This window comes from Spermophilus citellus (assembly GCF_964194105.1).
Source record: "Spermophilus citellus genome assembly, chromosome: X".
In the NCBI taxonomy this organism is placed as follows: Eukaryota; Metazoa; Chordata; class Mammalia; order Rodentia; family Sciuridae; genus Spermophilus; species Spermophilus citellus.
This window is the reverse complement of record NC_138190.1, coordinates 79,661,979-79,670,815: the sequence shown is the minus strand read 5'-3', so window position 1 is coordinate 79,670,815 and position 8,837 is coordinate 79,661,979.

The window sequence follows — 8,837 nt, the reverse complement described above, 5'->3', positions numbered from 1 at the left end:
ATCATGTTTTTAAATAACCTACACGTGGAACAATATAAAGGAGAAACAGGGAAATGTTTTCTTAAAACAATATCTGGGCAAGATGCAACAAATAAAAGAAAGGGGAGAGAAAATAACTTATTAAGCTTCTACTCTGTGGCAAGCACTATTTTGCCAAAAGAGATTCATATTGACAAAAGGGCAAGAAATTACTATAGGTAGAACTAATCAACTTGTGATGTGAAACATACAGGGAAAAGAAGAAATGACATATATGTATGACTATATGTGTGTATGGGGCGAAGAATATGCCTAGAAATAGAGTGCTTTTCACTTGCCACAGGTGCATTACTTTATCAAAGTAGTACTACTGCTTTTCATAAAGAGATTCTGAGGGCGTAGCAGAGGAAAAAAACAACATATAAAGAAAATTAATGAACAGAATGTTCATAATAAAAAGAGCCTAGATAGTCTGGAATACATCTTGTAAGAAATTAATCTCTTTAATAAAGTGTTTTGAAAGGAGTGGTTGTGATTGAATAGGGACTAGTTACTTGCTTTTGTCCTTTCTGGGTCCCATCTTTTCTACACTAATATAATCAAGCAGGAGCCTCCTGTCCTGGGTATCCCCATATAATTCCTGAAGGACTTCTTTAAAAAGTATTCAGAGAATGCCTTAAAACTCTTGAGTGAGTATTAGACACAATTTAGTTTAAAGTGGTGTAATTATCATGAATGTAAAGGTGTTGAGTGAAGTTCTGAAGTCTTCTTCCAGTTATTCCCACTAGAGATCTGGTGAGAACCTAATCCTGTATAATTAAAAGAACAATGCCTGCTGGTCCAGCTTGGGATTTTTACCCCTGATCCTTCTAAACCTCTTTCACATGTCCCTGGATTTTATATTGCTCAAACATTCATGCTAAGATGGGTCAAATAATTTGCAGATTACTCTCTGATTTTTTTAGGTGATTCATCAGAGTTTCCTTTAAACATGGTTTTTAATTAGTAGCTTTCCACAAGATATTTGTTTCCTTCACTCTCTTCTACAAAATCCTGTTGCTTCCTTTCCTTGTTAACCAGCCCTTGTCTTTGCTGTCTATATAGCTCTCTATCTAAACCAAATATCCCTTCCTGCCTAAGTTTCTCTCAGAGTATTCTTGTATTTAAAGAGAAATGAGAGTGGTCTGGAGTCAAGTAATATAGTTATACAATTCATTCATTATTCTCCTTTTGGTGGTTATCACTTCATGAAAGGGATTGAAGGGCCAGAAAAGTGGGTGATTCCTTTCCATAAAGGGTCATGGTCAATACCCCTATAACAAAAGATACACAGGAGAAAAGTATAACAAATGTATTTCATGATAGTGTTATGTGATACAGGAGACTTCAGATTAAATAACTAAAGACTCAAAGTGAACTGTTCACTTTTATGCATAGGTTTGAGGAAGTATGGACAGCTATGTAGAAATATGATGGGATTAAAAGTGTAGAACCTTATAGTAAATGACTAAGGGGTAAAGCTCAGCAAGGCCTATCCATTTACATTCTTCATGACCTCTCTGCTCAGCATTCCTTCTTCTCAGGTATAAATCAAGACCTACTCTTATATGGGGGTCTAAGATCTACTATTAGATGAAATAATTCAGATAATTTCCTTATGGCCAGCGTTAAGACAGAAAGGTGAGGAAAGATTAGAATAATGTTTGTAGGTTTATGGATTGCTTTGGAGCAAAGGAGCTCTAGTTTCTATGACCTGCATTTGGGAAGACAAATTCTATATTTTGTGGCTTGCTTTAGTGGTGGAAAGTGGAACAGAAGACAGGAAGATATAGGTTAGAGAGAAACTTTGTATCTGAGTCAGCTTCTGAGGCCTTTACTTTAGGGTATTGTTTTTTGAGCCCCAACAAACTGAAAATGGATTACTTCATCCCTCTTCACTAAGAAATACCATGGCCCTTTCTGTAAATTACCATAAAATATCCTTTTGCTATATTAGTGAATTCAATACGGCATTACTTATGCTGACATATATCTTTATGGTATATGAATACGATATTTCAGAGTGTAATTATGTCCAGAGCTTAATATATACCTCTTTAACAATTCAGGTCCTTTCAACAAATATACTTTCTAAAAAAATTACAAAGAGTGTGTCTGTGTGTGTGTATGGACGGGGGGAGGGAGAGGGAAAAGGCGAGAGAGATAGAGAGATTCACTTTCTCTGCCTAAGATGTTTGTTTCTAGGTTTGGCTCAGAGTACGAGGGTAACCAAAAATGATGCTGATTAGAATAGGGAAAATATTTTTGTGTTTTGAAACTGGGTCTCACCATGTTACCTACTCTAGCCTCAAACCCCTGAACTCAAGTGGTCTTCCTGTTCAACCTCTTCTGTTGCTGGGAGTACATATGTATATAATCACACCCGCCTCTCAGGATATGGAATCTTTAATCAGAATTGTGTGAGAAGTTTTTGACCTGAGATTCCTGGTTAAGATCCCCTTCTAAAGTCTGTTTGAAGCCACTTTTTTTTCAGGAAATCTCACCCTGGTGGAAGTTAATGTCATATTTGGGAAGAAGACAAATCAGAGACATAACAGTACATGCATTTTTCTGATCACTATGCAAGGTAGAAACTTAATGAACTTAGAGTTTAATATGCCTTGAAGACTACATATGGCTTTTGTTTATAAAAGCATTTGTTATGAATGCACTCTGCTCCTTCTCTCCAATGTTTTTTGTTTTTTACCAAAACCCACAAAATCTTTCAAGACATGAAACCATATGAGCAAATGTTTTCTATTCATTCAGAATCTGTTTTCATGATATTGCAAATCTGAGATTAAAATAAAAGTGTTCTGTTTAAAAAAAGGAATTTCAAGCCTGAGTAATGAGTACATCTGGTTAATTTATTGTAAATCCACATCCTCCTGTCATGGTCTTGGAATTCTTCCAGCCAGGAGAAAATGTTTAAGTTTTTTATATTCTGTTCAACAAACTTAATTACACTACAGATACCTGGATAATATAAAGGATCAAATTAGCACAATATTTGGCAGGAAGATAGTTTGAACATGAGCACAGAGATGAGAGATGTGATTGACAATTTACCACCAAGTGAAAATGGCTTCATTTTGGGGGGGCAATTCATGTTCTTCATGGTTGTATGAGGTATTGACTATTTGAGGAAACAAGGTTAAATAGGTTTAATTCAAGGAAATATAATAATAAAGTTTATATACTTACTTGAAGGATATTGAGTTACTAGTGTATTCCTTAGAAAATGAGGAGGCAAGAGTGAATAAATAATTGTTAAGTTTCATTTTTAATTAAATTTATGTCCATTCTAGATTATTAGGTAATTCTAAAATTTCTTGAAGGGAAATATTAATACCACATTTTGAAAAATTCAAATAGCTTTATCTCTTTGTCTTACATGTTGTGTGTATAAATAGTTTGCCTTTGAATCTCTGTTCTTATTTGTTTTTTGAAACAGGGTTTCACTGAGTTGGCTGATCTCCAGCTTTTAATCTTTCTACCTAATTCCCCTGAGTAGTTGGAATTGCAGGCACACACTACTGAGACTGGCATGAATCTCTTTTTTAATGCACTGTAAGATTTTTAAATTTTTAAATTTAATTCATTTTATTTATTCATTCTTAAGTGGTGCTGAGGATTGAACACATTGCCCCACATGTGCAAGGCAAGCACTCTACCACTGAGGCACAACCCCAGCCCTGCACTGTACGATTGAGCTCCACTTCCCCCTACAAGAAAAAGACAAGGGTGATTTGTCCTATGACAATGTTGAGCTTTATCTGAGCCATGTGCTGTCAGAAATCAGAGAGATTTGAAGAATGTCCACACCCCTTTTGCGTTCTGAATAGCTAACCATAAAAGGTCACCCTGACATGCCATAATCAGACAACTGCCTTTATCTTCGGATAAGACTCACTGTCCACCCTACCTCATAGCAGATAAATGGATGAACAAAGAATTTTTTTGAATGAATATGTGTGCATGTGTGTGTGTGTGTGTGTGTGTGTGTGTGTGTAATTCAGACTTGAAAAAGAATAAAATCTGTATATGCTGTAAGGATAATTCTTAAACATAATTCTTAATTAAATATATACAACACACAGAAGGAAAATATTGTATGATTCCAGTTATATGAGATACTTAAATTAAGGAATTTTTTAGAAACAGAAAGTAGAATAGAGGTTGCCATGGTTTGGGAGGAATGAAATTAGGTGTTACTGTTTAATGGGTAATGGATAATAGTGATAGTGATAGTTGTATAATATTGTGACTATATTAATGTTGATGAATTAATTATATGATTAAAATTATAAATTTAATATGGTGTGTATATTTTATTATAATGAAAAGAAATAACTTCCATTGCATGCTAAAACATGGAGGATCCTTAAAAATATCATGTTACATAGCATGAGCCATACACAAAGGATAAACACTATATGATTCCATTTCTATGAGATAACTAGAATAGGCAATTCATAGAGAAAAAAAAGTAGAGAATAGGTTTCTAGGAGTTGAGGGCAGGAAGGAATGAAGAGTTATTGTTTAATGGAAACAGAGTTCCTGTTTGGGATGATGAAAATTGTGGAAATGAATAGGATGATAGTTATACAATGCTGTGAATATACTTAATACTTCTCAATTGTATGTATAAATGATTCAAATGAAAAAAATTTAGGTTACATATATCTTTCCCCAACAAAAAAAATATTTTAAAAATCCAGTATGAGACTCTGTGAAAAATTCCAGCAAAGCAAATTTTGAATGTCCTAGAGGGGATTGATGCGGAGGGAGAACGGAAGAACAGAGGTATGAATCTGACCTAAATTTCCTATGTACATGTATGAATATATCACAGTGAATCTCACCATCATGTATATACACAAGACACTAAAAAATAATAAATATAGTGAGCAGAAAAATTAATAGAGTATAAGGAAGGGAACAGGAAGAGAGAGGAGGGTAGAAAAAGGGGAAAATCTGGGGACTGAATTAGAGCAAATTATATTCCATGCTTTTTAACAATGTCAAAATGAATCCTAATGATATATACAACCAAAATGAAATTATAAATAAAATAAAATAGGCAAGGGTTAAAAAAGTTATATGTATAGGAAATTACTATTATTCTTGCACCTATATTAAAAATCACGTCCAATTTAATGATACCAGCTTTATTTTGTGGCCAAGAATATTCTTTCTCTGAATTTACCTTTTTTTCACAGTTGTTTCACAGTTGTGGGGGTAACTATAGAGAGAAAGTGTGTTTCAGTAGAAAACTATGCATCATCTATAGCACATCCTTTGTGATTATAGAATTCTAGGCCTGTGCCTTGTCCTTGAGCTATTGCATTGCACTTTAAAAATAATTTAGGAGGGGCTGGGGATGTGGCTCAAGCGGTAGCGCGCTCGCCTGGCATGCGTGCGGCCGGGATTCGATCCTCAGCACCACATACCAACAAAGATGTTGTGTCCACCGATAACTAAAAAATAAATATTAAAAATTCTCTCTCTCTCTCTCCCACTATCACTCTCTCTTAAAAAAATAATAATTTAGGAAACCAATGGATATGAAAACTTTGTCTTATCTGTTAGAGATTAAATTGACTCTTCTAACTCCTTCTCTTCCTATAGTGTAGTTTTGGGTACCTAACTACAAATAGGACTAGATTTTAGGTTTTATTCAATATGCCTGAACTTCAGGACCTTAAAAACAATTGACCTATTGCTATGGTACTTAGTTTCACTGGTTGCACTTATGAGGTAAAGATTTTATTTTAAAATGTAAATATTTACAATAAGGTATATATTATACCTCCTAAAACTCTTTGAACATTTAATGTGTGTGTATATATATATATATATATATATATATATATATATATAGAGAGAGAGAGAGAGAGAGAGAGAGAGAGAGAGAATGCTAAAATACTTGAGACAGTTAATCAAAATTATTTTAGAAAATTTCAAAGAAAAGTTGAGAGACTACCATTAAATCCTGCTCCCCCACACCTCTACATAGGAAGTTTAAGATCACTTGTGAGCTGTTCAGTGACAGTTGATTTTCATTTGTCCTGAATAAAAGGGTAATTCATAGTGTTAAGCTTTATCTGCGCCCTGTGATCCAGCAATTGATTCAGAATTTCTTCCAAGAATTTTTTGTTCCTTCCACTTGTATATTTTGAGAATTAATCACTTTCGTGTTTCAGATAAGACTCCCTCTCTATCCTTCCTCAAATCCTCTGTCTACCTGTCTCTATATTATTCCAGGCCTCCTCCTTTTTCTTTAAAACGTTCCTTATTAAAGAACTGATATCTATTGTGATAGGCTGAATAAAACCATCTCTTTAAATTAGCCAGTACATTTTTAACTTTAACACACAAGATCAGAAATGACATATGGAAAATATGTAGCCTATAAAGATTGTTTTTGGGTCTCATGGACCTCTCCTTTCTGAGTTCTATTTAGTTGGAGTCAGTAATACTTATAGAAATTTATTAGTGTAAGTCCTAGTGAATGTGTGAATTTTCCTCCTCTCCTAAATATCCTTCTTTATATATTTGAGGATGCATGCTTTACCTACATGCTTTTGTAGTCTTTACCACAAATTGACTAACAAGAAGTTCCTTCTTCCCTGAGTTGTACTTTCATTTTGATAATTTTGGTAAGGATAAACCTGAGATGCAAGAATGAAACAAAAGTCCTTTTAGTGCTAGTAATGGTGATGGGAGATGTTTGGAAGCTCAGGTCCTGTCCAATAAAGCCTTAAATTCTTTCAGAGAAGGATACTTTTGTCTAATTATTCTTGGAAAAACAACATCTAGATATAGAAATAATGATGGAGGAAGGAAGAGAGCTCAAGTAGAGAGTAGATTTCTTATTCTTGAGTGGTGGTCCCAGAACACATATCTTCATTATGTGCTCTCTAGGACAAAACAATTAAATCCTTTTGAAGGATCTTCAAACACTTTTCTTTGAAATTTTCTAAAATAATTTTGATTAACTGTCTCAAGTATTTTAGCATTCTCTCTCTCTCTCTCTCTCTCTCTATATATATATATATATATATATATATATATATACACACATTAAATGTTCAAAGAGTTTTAGAAGGTATAATATATAGCTTATTATAAATATTTACATTTTAAAATAAAATTTTTACCTCATAAGTGTAACCAGTGAAACTAAGTACCATAGAAATTGTATACTCACAATGTTCATTTAGAAAATGAGTTCATTTTTTTATTATTATTCTTTTTTTATTGGTTATTCAAAACATTACAAAGATTGCAGGATCACGTCGGTTACACATCCACATTTTTACATAATACCATATTAGTGACTGTTGTATTCTGCTACCTTTCCTATCCCCTACTATCCCCCCTCCCCTCCCATCCCATCTTCTCTCTCTACCCCATCTACTGTAATTCATTTCTCTCCTTGTTTATTTTCCCATTCCCCTCACAACCTCTTATATGTAATTTTGTATAACAATGAGGGTCTCCTTCCACTTCCATGCAATTTCCCTTTTCTCTCCCTTTCCCTCCCACCTCGTGACTCTATTTAATGTTAATCTTTTCCTCCTGCTCTTCCTCCCTGCTCTGTTCTTGGTTGCTCTCATTATATCAAAGAAGACATTTGGCATTTGTTTTTTAGGGATTGGCTAGCTTCACTTAGCATAATCTGCTCTAATGCCATCCATTTCCTTGCAAATTCCATGATTTTGTCATTTTTTAGTGCTGTGTAGTACTCCATTGTGTATAACTGCCACATTTTTTTATCCATTCATCTATTGAGGGGCATCGGGGATGGTTCCACAGTCTAGCTATTGTGAATTGTGCTGCTATGAACATCTATGTGGCAGTATCCCTGTAGTACGCTCTTTTAAGGTCTTCAGGGAATAGTCCGAGAAGGGCAATAGCTGGGTCAAATGGTGGTTCCATTCCCAGCTTTCACAGGAATCTCCATACTGCTTTCCAAATTGGCTGCATCAATTGGCAGTCCCACCAGCAATGTACAAGAGTACCCTTTTCCCCACATCCTCGCCAGCACTTGTTGTTGTTGGACTTCATAATGGCTGCCAATCTTACTGGACTGAGATGGTATCTTAGGGTGGTTTTGATTTGCATTTCTCTGACTGCTAGAGATGGTGAGCATTTAGAAAATGAGTTCTTAACCTTAATAGTCAGAAAATGTCTGTTGTTCCTGTTTCTCCTTGAACTTATATTTTTGTTCTATGTCACAAGATTTAGTATTAATATAACATCTTTTTAGTCTCAGATGTCTCTTATTCATAATTTAAAACATGTAAATAATTTTTAATTTTTAAGATATTTTCAGTCTAATGTGACACACTTCTTTTTTTTCCCCTCACGACATCATACATGTATACTATATAATGATGAGGGACTCCTTCCATCTTCTGTGCAATTCCCCTTCTCCCTCCCGTTCCCTCCCACCTCTCTTCCCTATTTAGTGGTAATCTTCTTCTCATGCTCTTCCTCCCTACCCCATTTTGAGTCACCCCCCTTATATCAGAGAAGACATTCGGCATTTGTTTTTTAGGGATTGGCTAACTTCACTTAGCATAATCTGCTCTAATGCCATCCATTTCCCTGCAAATGCCATGATCTTATTATTTTTTAGTGCTGAGTAATATTCCATTGTGTATAAATGCCACAATTTTTTTATCCATTCATCCATTGAAGGGGAAAAAAAATGAAGTGTGTCACATTAGATTGGGTAGAGAGAAGTGATGGGAGGGGAGGGGAGGGGAAGGGGGAAAGGAAGGACAGCAGAATAAAATAGACATTATTAT